The 14,403-nt window shown below is 46.5% G+C and overlaps 1 protein-coding gene across 5 annotated transcripts in view; it reads left to right on the forward strand.

Moving 5' to 3' along the window:
* GLIS3 (GLIS family zinc finger 3) overlaps window positions 1-14,403 on the forward strand; it is a 504,180-nt gene that overhangs the window by 242,988 nt on the left and 246,789 nt on the right. The gene's annotated exons all lie outside the window — the stretch shown is intronic.

The following is a 14,403-nucleotide window of genomic DNA, read 5'->3' on the forward strand; positions in this document are numbered from 1 at the left end:
TTTTAGCGTTTTTTTTTTCCTTGCTGTGGCTTAACACGGATTATTAGCTGCAAACTAATATCATTATTGCTTTTCTTTCAAATTTGCAACTATGCCGTATTTTCTTTTAAAAATTTTTAATGCTTTTTTTTTTTTTTTGAGAGAGAGAGAGAGAGAGAGAGAGAGATCCCACGAGTGGAGGAGGGGCAGAGAGAGAGGGAGACAGAGAATCTGAAGCAGGCTCTAGGCTCTGAGCTGTCAGCACAGAGCCCAACGTGGGGCTCGAACTCACAAGCTGTGAGATCATGACCTGAGCCAAAGTCGAATGCTCAACGAACCCCAGGTGCCCCATGTGCCCCGAGCTACCCAGGTACCCCAAACTTCGCTGTGTTTTCAACTCAACAGTTGCAAGTTGATGGCCAAGTGTGTGCAGAGCATTACACTAGGAGCTGGTAGAGGCCATGGAGGGGAGGAGTGGAGGGTCTCTGCCTTCCAGGGGCTCATGATCCAGGAGAGGGGACGTGTCCATAAATCATTCTGTTATCAGGCAGCACAGAACTCAGCAACTGATAAACATCACGGCTCTGTGGGCATGGGTGGGCAAATAGAAAATCTACACAGAAGTTACCCCACGTTCATGAATTTCTTTGGTTAGTGGAGTTGTTCCACGGTGCCTGAAAGCCTCCTTGTGCACAGTGCTGGGCACATACTGTAACACCTCCTCTGAGTGTGTTGGAAAATAGTACACATGTGGTAAGAAGTCCAAAACTCATTAAAAGGATATGCAGTGGAAAGTAAGTCCGTCTCTTAACACGTTCCGTCATTTTTTTCTCTCTAGAGACACCCACTTTTCACAATTTCCTGTGTGTGATTAATTGCTGAAGATGTGTTGCTGATAGATTCTTTCGAAATTTCATTGACTTCAACCCAGTGTATTAAACAGTGTCGAATGTGCCAGGTGCTGTGTTAAGTACTGGGAACACCAAGACTAGGATTCTGATCTGTGGGAGTTCACAGTCTGGTACACGTGAAGATATAACTTAGTCTATAACATGTTCTGTGGTATAATGGAGATATGGGCTAAGTGTTCTGATAACCCAGGGACGGGACGAATGACTCCCCACTCTCAGGTGGGGCTGGGGCCGCTTCACAGAGACCATGGGACTGGGGGGTAGGTAAGTAAATCTTTGGCCCAAAGAACCATATGCTCAAAGAAAGAGAAGGCTGGAAATCTGTGTTGAGTGTATCAGTAGGGGTAGGGTGTAGGATATGTGCAGTGGCAGATAACATCGGGAGGTTGAGGCTAAATTATCAAGAACATCGACTTTCTCATCCTGCAGAATTTGGACATCAATCATCCCGTGTAAGGGTGAAGGGAAGAGGTTGAAGGAGTTGGGAGGGAGGTGAGGCGTATCTGTCTTCAGAAGGATGTTCCACTTCTTGATGTGTGGAACGACAGGGGAGGATGTACAGGTGTGGGGATCAGTTAGGTTATAACCCTGGCTGTCACCTGGACAGGATGAAATGAGAAGGTGGCAGTGGGAATGATGAGGAAACGCACCTGAGAGATCCCACAGAGGGACACATGACATGCTCTGATGATGACAGGAAGGGATCAGGCACGCTGCTGTTTCAGGATTCGTGCACCTGCTAAGAGGAAGTCAGAGACGAGTGAGCTAGACACAGTCTTTGTGCCGAAGGAGCCTGCCGTCTAGTGAGAAACCACACTCTCATGGTGCAAAAGTAAGAGATGAGAAGAAAAGGCAACCATGAGAACACATCAAGACTTGAGCAGTGGACGTATAAAAAGCCATCAACGATAGAGGAAAAGTGATCGATCATACAGGCGGATGGGACACGGTCTAGAATAGGGCTGCGGCGGGAGTCTGAGCAGGGAGAAAGTGCCTCTTAGCATCTGACCACTGCTGCGAGAAATCGAGTGGAGACGCAGAGAGAGCGGCCGAGTTGACATCCATAACATTGTTTTAAGTTTATTTATTTAGAGACAGAGTGCAAGTGGGGAAGGGGCAGAGAGAGAGGGCAGAGAGAGAGAATCCCAGGCAGGCTCCGCACTGTCGGCTCAGAGCCTGACGCAGGGCTCGAACTCATGAACTGTGAGATCATGACTTGAGCAGAAACCGACAGGTGGATGCTTAACCAGCTGAGCCCCCCAGGCGCCCGAAGGACGCAATGACTTGTAGGGGCACACATGACCAGTGTGGCGGGGAATGAAAGGTCCGAGTGGGAGGCCTTGCAGGGAGCGGGGGTGGGGGTGTGTGTGGAGGGGTGGGGGCGGGGGTGAAGCGCCTGGCTCCATTGGCCTTGACGCGGGCAGCCTGGGCAGAGGATGGGCCGGGGAGGGGGGGGCTCTCCTGCCCCTGCCGTCTCCTCAGTCGAGGAAGCCGGTGATGGAGGCGGGGAGAGGGAGAAGGTTCTTCAGAGCCCCCCACCCCGGGGCGTCCGTGCCTGGCCCCGAACCCGGGCCGTGCCTGCCCGCTGCCTTCACAGGCGAGCCGTTTTGTTTGCTTCGTTGGCTGCAGGGCGTCTAATTCTGTGCCTAAACCCACATGAGATCACTTTCTCTGGGCTTTTTGATTCCCCCGGGAAAGTTGTGCCTCCCTTTGCCCGTAAAGCTCACCGAGTCACCTGTCGTCCCCCACGGGACCGGCCGTGTCCGCGCCGTCCTGACCCGCACGGACCGCGCCGCGGGGAAGAGACGAGGCCGGGCCGCGGAGAAGGTTCCGGCCGGTGCGGGGAGCCGGGCGGCTGGCGGCCGCGGTCCCCACAGGGCCTTCTGGACACAGCAGCCGCCTCCCCCCGGGGGGAAGCCAGGGGGTCCCTCGGGTCACCAGAGCCCCGGGCTGCAGGAGCGGTTGGAGTGCGTGGCGCGCTTCTGTTGTTCGTAACTTTCTGTAATGTGTGATAACAAGGAGCAGTGTATGGTAACAAAGAACACTCTGTTAGCACGAGTTATTTTAACCACCGGCTTTCGGCTGCTCAGCCTTTTTTCCCCTTCTTCCTCACAGCTCCGTTTCTGGCTCCACGTCTCTGTCACCCACCTCCACCCCCTCCCCAGCTGCTTCCTCCCCGGCTCCTTGTGGGAAGTCCTTCCCCGTGGCTGTGTCTCCTCCACCGCGGAGAACCTGCTGGAGGCTTTTGGCTTTCGCAGCATTAGCAGTCGGCCACTGTCTTTCCCTCTCCGCGCGCATACCTTTCTCGCGAGGGGTTCTTCACATTTAGAGAGCCCCCAAGATGGTGGGTCATGTGTGTGTGTGTGTGTGTGTGTGTGTGTGTGTGTGTGTGTGTGTGTGTATGTGTGAGAGAGAGAGAGAGAGAGATGACAGGGATGTTAGATCACAGGTTTTGAGGGGTTCAGAGTTGTCTCTCTTCCCAGAGGGACTCCTTGCTGAGTTTTCAAGGCTACTAAGCCCCAAACACAGAGTAACCTTTATTAAACTGGGCCTGGAAAAGTTTTGTTTTGTTCTTAAAAACCTGACCTTGGACTTTGAGTGGTAACTGGGCCCTGAGTGACTTTGACCCCGTGGAGAGAGGTGGGAGATCAGATGTGACCGTGGTGCAAATGGCTGTGAACCCAGAGTGGTCAAACAGAGGCGCTCTCTTTCTCTAGAGGTAATTTCTATGTGCCTTCTCCTGTATTCCGGCGCGAAGTAGCAGGTGAGACCAGAAATTGTCGACGTAGGCAAAGGATATCTGAGACAAGGGTCTCCAGTGAGCTTTACTAATGGTCTTGCATCAATTTCAAGGCTGAGAGTGATTTTATAGCTGTCCTTATACTTTGTGCGGTGGAGTTTTGTTTGTTTGGCTAGGTTTCTGAAACACACTGCATTTTTTTTCCCTCAAATCCCTTTACTCTGAAAACTTGTACGTGTCTTCAATGATATAAATCATCCCAAGAAACAAGATGTTAGCAGTCTAGAGATTTCACTGGAAAAAAATCCCTGTGGCTTGGCTGTGTGCCCTTTGAAAAGTCAATTAACATCTCCATTGCTCATTTTCTTTACCTGTAAACGGAGGGGGCTCTGAGCAACCCTAATGTCTTCTCCATTTCAAACATCGATTAGTAATTGGACAGATTCAGAGCTGGAAACTGGATTTCACTTAGTATTTCAGTTCCACAGGTCTGGTAGCAGGTACCGAGAGGGCTGAGGGTAGGGGTGATAGACTGATAGGCTCAGTTGGAAAGAGTGTGGTATTGATTAGTGATGTCTGCCTTAAATGCAGCAATTAGGGGTGGTGGCCTCTGTGTGTGTGTGTGTGTGTGTGTGTGTGTGTGTCTGTGTGTGTGTGTTTTACTATTCCTTCTCTAACCCTACTAAGAAAGTCCATAAGGCAGTTGTGTTTTCATTTAGCATGCACCGCCCCCCACCACCACACATACACCCCTGTCATCTGCACCAAATTGTTGATGAAAACCCTCAGCATGTGCTCTTTTCCTTTTCTGGATTATTTAGCTTCAGTTAAATCAGATTTCTGTTTCCTGCTTCATATGTCTTAAAACCAAAGGGAATAGAGAAAAGGGTGTGTGGACTGCTCATTTGAAACACATCACTACTTCAAACCAAAACCTTGGTCACTTGCAGAGGATCGGATACAAAATTATAGCTAGTTACCCCTCTAATCTAATATAGCATTGAGCCCTAAAATGTGACTTTTTTATGATCGTGGCCCTAGGATCAAAAAGGTATGGAGAATTACATACGGGAAGTTATATAAACTCTGCCTTAAGTCTGTTTCACAGGCGACTACTAACGTTTTTTTATAATTGCTCTAGGATGTTTGACAAAATTATGTTTTCAAAATGTACCCAGGTGAAGAATGGAGAGCTAAAAACAACAACAACAACAACAACAACAACAAAACACCCCAGTGGTTTTAGAATGCTAGAAGGGGACGGGTGATGTAAATCAGATTTCAAGGTTCATCTTGACCCGCTGTCTCTCGGGACACTGATCAAAGTTTGGTGAATCCTTCTGATGCAGAGTTATTCATTAGAGTTCTCAGCACATAATTATGGACTGTCAGAAGATTTCGGTTTTGTGTAATAAATGAGTAGCATGCCTGCGGCTTGCTGAGGTGTTTGGCTTAATAAGCTCATAAGATGGGTTGTTTTTCTTCTCCCTCAAGACCTGAGCAGACTGGCTTATGTCTTGTCCACCCAACTCAAACGAAGGTGAGCAGACCAGGATTTAGATTTCTTTAAAAGTTTGTTCCTAAGAGGAAGACACACAGCTTATTTCATGCCCTTTTCCTTTGTTCTTTCTTCTTTTGAATTGGAGGCATAACAGATTTTGTTTTCATGCCTAAATCTTGGTAAGGATGTATAAGTTTTCTCCTACCACGCGTGGTTATATACAGTAAGATGTTAGTAAATCGGTGCTGATAAGCCGTGCCACATTTAAATTGCTGCCTGCATGATACTCTTACCCGGGGATGCAATTATTTCCCTTGGTTTTGACAAGATGTCAGCTGTGATATGCACAGAGCACAAACATATCCTAAGACACTATAGTGCATTAAAGATCTTTCCAGAGGAAAACTCAAGTACGTGTCTGGGGCTCCCAGTCTGACTCCATCCTCTGCCATTGTATGTTTGTTTATATTTAGATTATTAGCTGATTAGGAAGGGGCATTTAAGAAGCATGAACCATTCTATTTAGTGATCATAATTAACAGGGGTTCCTAGGAATATTGTGCCTTCATTTTCAGTATAAAGAGACAGAGAGCAATTCGTCGTTAGTCATTCTGCCGGTAATGGTGGCGGAGGCACTTTTTTTACAATAGCTTCAAGAAGGAAATACAGGTGGCTAATTGCCACAGGATTGTATTGCACACCTACTGGGTGTGCTCACTGTTGAGAATACAGAGGTGCGTCAGATACAGAGCCAGCCAGTGAAAAGTTTGCAGTCTAGTTGGGGAAGTATGTTAGGATAAGCTAGTTGCTATCAGAGACCCCCAAATCTCAACGGGCTCACATTTGAGTTTCCAATGAGCGTTTATTTCCATCTAGTTGGGCGCTTTTCGTACACTCATCCAGGGACCCATGCTCTACCCGCCTTGGCTCCTTTACCCTGGAAGCCTACAGTGCTCTCTCCGTTTAGCCAGATGAGGAGCGAAGGAAAAGAGGATTGCATATGGGAGGTCTGAAAACAGTCCCTACTGTTCCTACTTCGTCGGCTACAAAGGAGGCGCATGGCCAAATGCAGGTGCAAGGGAGGCCAGGGAATGTAGTCTGATACGGTGAAGCCGACAGCCTCTGTCCCCAGAGGTGTACTTGCTTATAGCAGGAATGTGCCACAGAGTAGAAAGAGTTGAATGTGGTTAGGGCAGAAGGGGCAAAGCCCTGCCTGGAGAAGCCTGGGAGAGAGGAACTGGATGCCTTAGAATATTTTGAGAAGAAATCAAGCAGGTCACGTTTATACCAGTTGAGTCTGGCAGTCATGTTCCCGCGTAGCGTGGCGATCCTTGGTGCTGTGTTGGGATTTGAGCGTTTGGACTTGGATTGAACATGAAGCTCATTGTGTAACCCAGGCGCAGCTACGGGAACCGTGGCGGGCTCAGTCACTCAGTCTTGGAGCAGACTCTGGCGTCATGACCGAGAGCCAGCCGGCCAAGGCTGGAAAAATGCTCCACAGAGCCTGGCTGTGGGACTCTGGTTGGTTTGTGGACCTGCGTGTGTACAGGGGCCGTGAATGGCAAAGAAGATCCAACAGAAGGCCTGGTGTTGGGTGTCACTGCTGACCAGCCTTGTGCCGCGGGCCTCCCCACTTGATCTTTCTCAGCCTTGACATCCATAATACATCCTCGATGCCTTTAGATTGCTTCTGTTGGTGACTCAGTGGGATTTCAGGTTTCAGCTGACTATAAGATGCGTCTTATTTAGGGCCAAGATTAGAGTCAGAAATCTAAGGGGATGCCAGAAGCCCATTCATCCAAATAAAGAATATTTTACTGTAATATTTGAAGTAATCAATATTAATACCAAGAAATCCATGTTGGACAAAATATCAAAATTTTCCAGATGGATCCTTGTTCGTAGTCTTAAAATAGGACAGAATCGGTATTCCTGATTTTTCCTTTTTTTTTCAAATGTTTATTTATTTTTGAGAGACAGAGAGAGATAGAGCATGAGTGGGGGAGGTGCAGAGAGAGAGGGAGACACAAAATCTGAAGCAGGCTCCAGGCTCTGAGCTGTCAGCACAGAGCCCGACGTGGGGCTCGAACTCACAAACCATGAGGTCATGACCTGAGCCAAAGTCAGATGCTCAACTGCCTGAGCCACCCAGGCGCCCCCTGATTTTTCCTTTTGCCCCAGCTCCAGTATGGATCAGCACAACCTGTTCATGATATTGTCGTTACTTAAAATTTTGATATTTTGTTTATCGTGGGCTCTTTTGTATTGATGTTGATTATTGAAGGTATTGCGCCAAAATGTTACTTACTTTGATTACTGTTTTTCGAGGCCCCTTAAATTGTATATTTGAGATGAATGCCTCACAGCTTATCCTAGACTGAGCCTTGGTTTACTTTCTTCTGTATCCCCAGTGCCTAACACAATGCTTGGGAGATGCTCAAGAATGCAAGAATATTGGAAAAATAAATGGGTAAACTAACAGGTGAGGCATCTTGGAATTGGAAGAAAGGATAGGAGGGTTTGGGACTCACAGCACGCAGTCACTGGCTGAATCGCAAAGCCAGGTTGCGGAGTGGCCCAGCGAGCCCAGAGTCACTGGGTCTCACCAGCTGACAGATTCCTACACACTTTTACAACAGTATTTTCCAGATGGATCCTTGTTTGTAGTCTTAAATGATTGTGCATATTTTTCATCTTTTAGGAAGGACAGTACTTATAGTATCTCCTCTTTTATCAACAGATATCTGTCAAATACCTACCTTTCTCTTTTTTTCTTCTTTCCTTTTTTTTTTTTTTTTTTTTTTTTTGCGTGTGTGTTGGGGGGCAATGTTTATATTTGCTTATCAGTAGCTACGGTTTATTGAATTTCTCTTGTGTGTTGGATTTTTTTTTTCATGATCGCAGAAACCTTTTGAGGTAGTGGGTTGGATTTTTTTTGTTTGGTTTTTGTTTTTGTTTTATGTGTGTATCAGAGGAGGAACCTCTTCTGACCCTGGTTCAGAGTGGTCGAGCTAGGATTTCAGTCCTGGCTTCTCTGGGTTTCTCCAGAGCCCAGGCTCTTCCCGGCACTGAGGTCAGGCTTGGGGATGAAGGTATTTTCCAGGTTGTGACCTGAACTGTGTCCCCAAAGCAGAGGAACAGAGGAACTTTCCTGGAGAGAGAAACCCCATCAGTGGAACAAGGCCCTCCAGGTCTGCAGACGGTTCTGGATCGGGTGGCCTCCCTTTCTCGCTGGCTTCGCCCTGCTTTGCATGTGCTTCAGGAGTTTGCGAAAGCAGCCTGCCTTTCAGAGCAAGCACAGGGTAGGCATTGAGGCCGTCTACTTCCTAGTCAGGCTTTGACCAGGATTTTAAACAAGTCAAGTTCTCTGGACTTTCATCTTTTCTTCTGTGAAGAGGGAATAATTCTGACACTTCTCACTTACCCCCTTTGTTGTCAGTCGTTGAGAAGGCACAAAGAAAAAAGTATCTGCACGTCATAAATATCACCTATGCAAAATATTTGGGATTTGCTTCAAAAGCAATATGACCCCATTTTCGGGGGATCAAAGAAGATAAAGACATAAGTGGAAAACCTAGCTATCATGGAAGATGGATACAGGAAAACCACCTCTAATGTGAAATATCTTGTTTGCATTAAACTCTTTCATGTTTGAAGAGTTTGAGTATCACCAAGACCTGGTTCAGTTTAACAATTGAAAAAGAAAAGCTACATGTTCAGCGAATAGCCTGGACATTGTTTTGTTTTGTTTTGTTTTTTTTAAGAAAAGGAAGCTTAATGGATTTGGGGGGTGGGAAGGAGGCATTTCCAACTTGAGATTTCTCTTACTCAGGACTGTCAAGGCTCTCTCTGAGCTCTGAAGTAGCTAAACACACTTTTAGTGGCTTCACTGAAAGAAAGAGGAGCCAAGAACTCTCATGCCAAACTTCAAGCTGGAGCAGATTTTTAAAATCATGTTAGAAACCTCTGAAAGAAGGACAGTTGTAATGAAAGACGCTGACGTATTCTTAACGGTAGGGATGGCAGTGACACAGTGATTCCTCTGGGTTTCCTTTTGTGGTCGGAAGATGGGGCTGTGGATGGGACAGTTATGTGCGTGGCTGAGATCTTGTGTTTTGTTTGAGCTATTCCTGGGGCCACGCAGATGTCCAGAGAGCCCTGGGACCGTGCAAGAAGAATTACCTAGTTATAGAGTCATAAGATTTGGAAGAGAACTCAAGTTGTATAGATGAGTGGTTGCCAGACAGGGTTCCACTGAACCCAAGAGTTTCACAGAAGGATGTGGGTAGGGAAGGTGGGGGCAGGGCTCTGGAGAAGCTGCAGGCAGGGGGTGGGGCCAGGCAGGTAAGGGGCAGGATGCTGCAGGCTCACAATTTAGCCAAAGCACCTGTGCTTTTATATATATTGAGTTTGGCCCAAGGCTGTATTTGTGAAAAGGATTTCATTGACAAAAATACTTTTAAGATGGCTGACCTGGTTTAACTTTCTCTCCGTTCAGGAATTTCCTTTACTATATTCTAGATGTGAGGGAAATGCTTCTGAATTTACCCGCCCCAGCGATAGGGAAACTGTATCAGCCAGGGTCCACTAAAGACACCGGAATCCCACCAGTCATTTTAACAGAGAGAATCCATCCTATAGAATTGTTAACTGGGTGTTAGGGGAATGAAAAGGTACAGAGGAGGACGAAGCAGCTGTCACCCCTGGAGGTGGGGGCAAGGAGAAGAAGTCAGAGTGATGAGAACTGAGGAGCTCAGGAAAGGGTCTCAGGGAAGAGCTGGGAACCAGGTCTCTGAGGAGGAAAGTGCGCTCATGAGGCTGGTCCCAAGAGCCCTGGAAACACTTCAAAGTGCAATCACTTGCGGCTGCCAAGATGGGGGACTGTTCCTGGGGAGATGCTGGAGGGGACAGAGGAATGTGGAAGGAGCCAGCCTTTCTCCCTCTTGGGGTTTTCCTCTGGCACTCCTGTAGGTGGAGGCCAATGGGGGGGCCCCCAGACCAGCCCGGCAAAGGCGGGGTGTGGCTGCAGGTCCCCAGCCCCAGCATCACAAAGCACAGCACAGAAGCTGAGAGGTAGGAGCTTAACAACTGGCACAGGAACCCACTTTCCCCCAAGGTTTCCTCTGATATTGTTGAATCAGAGTTAAATGAGAAACATAGAAGCAGACAAGAAAACAAAAGTCCTTTCCCTTTGGAGGGAATTAGGCTCCCTCCCTAAGAATTCTAGGTGCACCCAACCCCTTCAGCCTGCCTGGAGGACGTGTTGAATAGACATTTCGGTTGTCATCCTCTGGACACCTTCCAGTATGTTAGTGTCTCTTGTAAATACAGTTCTCAGTTTGTCGGCAGCTGCTGGAAGGCTCGAGACCGTGCATACTTTTTGTCTTAGCAGTTCTACCTCTAGGAATTTATCCTTACGAATTTTTCATGGTTCTGCATAGAGATTTAACTATGAGGGTATTAATTTTCAAAGTTGCTGACAATTTTTTTTTAATTTCGTAGAAACCAGAAATGTTCAAGAATGGGAGATTGGTTGTACTGTGGGGTACCCGGCAGGTAGTATAAGTGATGATGAGGAAGAAAGTTTAACAACATGAGAAGAAAGTCCAATTGTGTTTTTAGGTAAAAGACACATCCTCATCATGTGTCGACTACATTTGTTGACGAATATGTCTTTTATATCTTCACTGGGCAATGCATAGGCAGAAAAATTACTGGAACAGCCAGGACACTGGAAGCTGCCCCCTGACTGTATGACTGTAAGCAAGTCTCTTAAATAAGAACTTAAATTTCTGTATATGGAAAGTCCAGAAGTTTGCAGTCGATGATCCTTCTTAGACTGGCGTTAGCGGTAGATTCTGTGGTTTGGTGAAAATGCCTGATGGACCAAATGGAAGCAAAATCCCATTTACCGAGATCATGGTTGCTCTGTAGGTGACATAGGTGGCTAGGACCAGGTGACTGACATATAACTGGGTCCTGTGTTGATGATTTAAACAAATGCCATCTAAGAAGAGATCTTGGAACAGGGATAGGGCCCCAAACATGGCTCTTCGTGGCATTTCCAAATGATTGTAATAGGGAAAACAAAATAAATCTTTGTTGTAATAAGGGATCACTTTATAAAATATAGAGTCACAAGAGGATGTAATTAGTTGGGTAGAATCTCCAAATCTGACAATGGACGGAAAGAGTTTAGAGATTGACAACTGAAGAGACGGAGAACAGGGATGTGGCTGAGTCTCCCAAGATGGTGGGGTTTGGCAATATCTAGAAAGTACTATGAGGAGGAGAACTTGAGTGTTTTCGGAGGCATATGAGCCACAAAGGGCTAATAAGAAAGGAAGTGTTCAGAAAAGATAACTAAATTCCTAGAATTTCTGTGACAAAGCCCAGGTGATGAGGATACCACATCATGGCTTAGGTGGGGCACTGTTCCAACCTCAAATCAAAGTGTGGTTTGTGGACCCACTTGGAAATGACCCTGCTTCTCTAGAGACTTCCTGGTTCACAACGTTGACCGTCCCCAGCCTGGGTATAGCTCGACAGTATATTGTCAAGAAGACCCTAACCCCCTGGGTTGAGAAGGAAGGAGGAGATAGCCAGCTAGAGGGGAGGTAGAGACAAAGAAATGCTAGAGAGTGGACAGAAAGGATTGCAGCACCCTCCTTGTACAAAGTTCAGTGAAGAAAACTGGACACCCATACTTTGGCGCTCAGTTTGTATAATGGGATTCTGTGAGTTACTTTTTCAGCAACTATTTTGTGTTCTGCATCGTAAGCAGGGGTTTCTGTAAAACACATCAGATATGTACAGACCCATCACTAAACACTTCCTGGGTGCCAGGGGCTGCTCTGTATACTGTGCATGTTTTCATTTATTGGAACTCCCCATTAATTCTTTAAGGTAGATGCTCATTATTATTCCCACATCAGAGACTAAGAAACTGAAGTAGAGAGAAGTTAAGTCCTTAACTAGGGAGGATTTGAACCCAGGCAGCCTGACCATGACTTACACTGTCCACCACTGCGTTATGTTACCCTGTACCTGGTAAGTCCTGGTCAGGGCTGGGGGGACCATCCTGAGTTTCTGCTTTGTGGCTATGTATTGTATCTCCCAGCCAGTTCTGCCCTTGTCATACCACAAGGGTCTATGGATCAGCTCTTTAAGCCTGGGAATGGAGAGGCAGGCTCCTTTTACAAGTGAGTCCCAAAGTATGGTAACTCGTGGATGTTTCAGAGTGACGGGAGTGCTTACTCAAAATTCTGAGCCCCATCCAAGATCTTCCGAATCTGAAGCTTGGGAGGTGTGAGACCCGACGATCGGAAGGTGTAACATAGCCCCAGGTGATGTGGGAGTACATGAGATTTGAGAGCCACTGCTTTAAGCATCCTGTATGTAGATGAATGTTACCCATCAGTGCTCTCATGCAAGCCCGACTGTAGTGATCATTCTTGTAAATTGTTGCGGACGAATGTATCTCTGTCTCTACTGTACTATAGAAGTCAGGTGGTAGGTATTAGAGGAACAGGTGTAGAGCAGGGATGTAGTGGCTACAGGGTTATAAAGCTGGTTTCCAATTTGAGATTGGCAGCCATTTAAAAAAGAGAGAGAAAAGCACTTATTTCAGGGGCCAATATTTGAAAAAACAAAGCAATAAACCCAAGCAAAAATGGATTATGACTACACACACCATGCTCTGTGGCTAAAGCATATGCTTTTATTTAAGAGTTATTTTACTACTAATTTGGGCTTTCAGTTCTATTTGGGGCTATATGTGAGCTATAAAATGATGCCTGTAGCTTTGTTAGGCTGCTCCTGTATATCACCAGGTTCTCTTTGTAAAATGATTTTTTTAAATGTTTATTTATTTTTGAGAGAGAGAGAGAACAAGTAGGGAAAGGGCAGAGAGAAGGACACAGGATCCGAAGCAGGCTCCAGGCTCCAGGCTCCAAGCTGGACAGCCCAGAGCCCGATGCAGGGCCCGAACTCAAAAACTGCGAGATCATGACCTGAGCCGAAGTTGGATGCTCAACCGAATGAGCCACCCAGGTGCCCCACCGGGTTCTCTTGTTGAATCCACTCTACTTTTATAGAAGAGAGAAACGAAATAATCACGGCATCTGCACAGTGATACCACAACAAGAAGGTACAGTCCTGTCTCGAAAGCCAGTTCTCTGTAATGTATAGAAATCTCTGTAATAAGCAGGATGTCATAAAAAAAAGTTCATGCTTGGCTAGACTTCTCAGTAAATTGTAAAGAGAAAAAAATGTCATGTTTTATTTACACCGAATGTATTTCATACATAGGAACTAAATCTCGATAGCTCAGTAGTGGCTATTTAAAATGTCCCTGTAAGTTTTATAGAAAACTCTTTCTGTTCCCTGAAAATTAACCCACTATTGCCCAAACATCGTTGATGGATTGAAGACATTCTGACTCCACTGTCCAGGAAGAATGGACCCTCCCTGAAACTCTACCCGCTCTCCATGTGGGAACATTGTATATTGGTCCTTGTGCAGTGATCAACTAACGACTTCATGGCTTGACCCTTTTCATAATAGCCCAAACCGTGCAGTGGTCGTGAATAGCACTGAGCGGTCCATCTTTGAGGGATTGGAGTTGTGCGTGAGCCTACGTTCAGAAAATGGTCAAGCCTAAATATCATTGAGGTGAACTCTAACAGAGAAGCTGTGTAGCTTGGAAACAGCCCATAGAATAAAGAAGCCCTGAGAGAGGCTCAGAACTGGAAGTAGAGGATGAGGGGACTATTTCCATGATTAGAGAAGGCATCCCTGCCTAGCTTTGCCTGGCCTTCTCTAGCATCTGAGATGACTGGATGATCCAGCAGGAGAGTATATGTTGAGCTCTATCTTTTATGTTGCAAGAGCTGTTGGCTTCATTCTCTGCCTAAAAGGGTGTTACCAAGGCGGGGAAATGCTACCCATTTGTTGCTGGTCCTTTTCAGGTCTGTTTCTTGATATTGTATTCTATCTTGCTTTGTGATGGATGAGTTTGTATGGTTTTTATAAAACTCTCAGGATGAGTTTTTTTAAAAATGTTTATATATTTTGAGAGAGAGAGAGAGAACACACACAAGCAGGGAGGGGACAGAGAGAGAGGGAGAGAGAGAATCTCAAGCAAGCTCAGTGTTCTCAGTGCAGAGCCTGACGCGGAACTCGATCTCATGAACGGTGAGATCACAGCCTGAGCCAAAGTTAACAGTCAGATGCAAGCAGCCACCCAGGCGCCCCCTAGGACGACTGACTTT

Source organism: Puma concolor, chromosome D4 (genome assembly GCF_028749965.1).
Source record: "Puma concolor isolate L17-30 chromosome D4, mPumCon1.1.hap2, whole genome shotgun sequence".
NCBI classification, from domain to species: domain Eukaryota; kingdom Metazoa; phylum Chordata; class Mammalia; order Carnivora; family Felidae; genus Puma; species Puma concolor.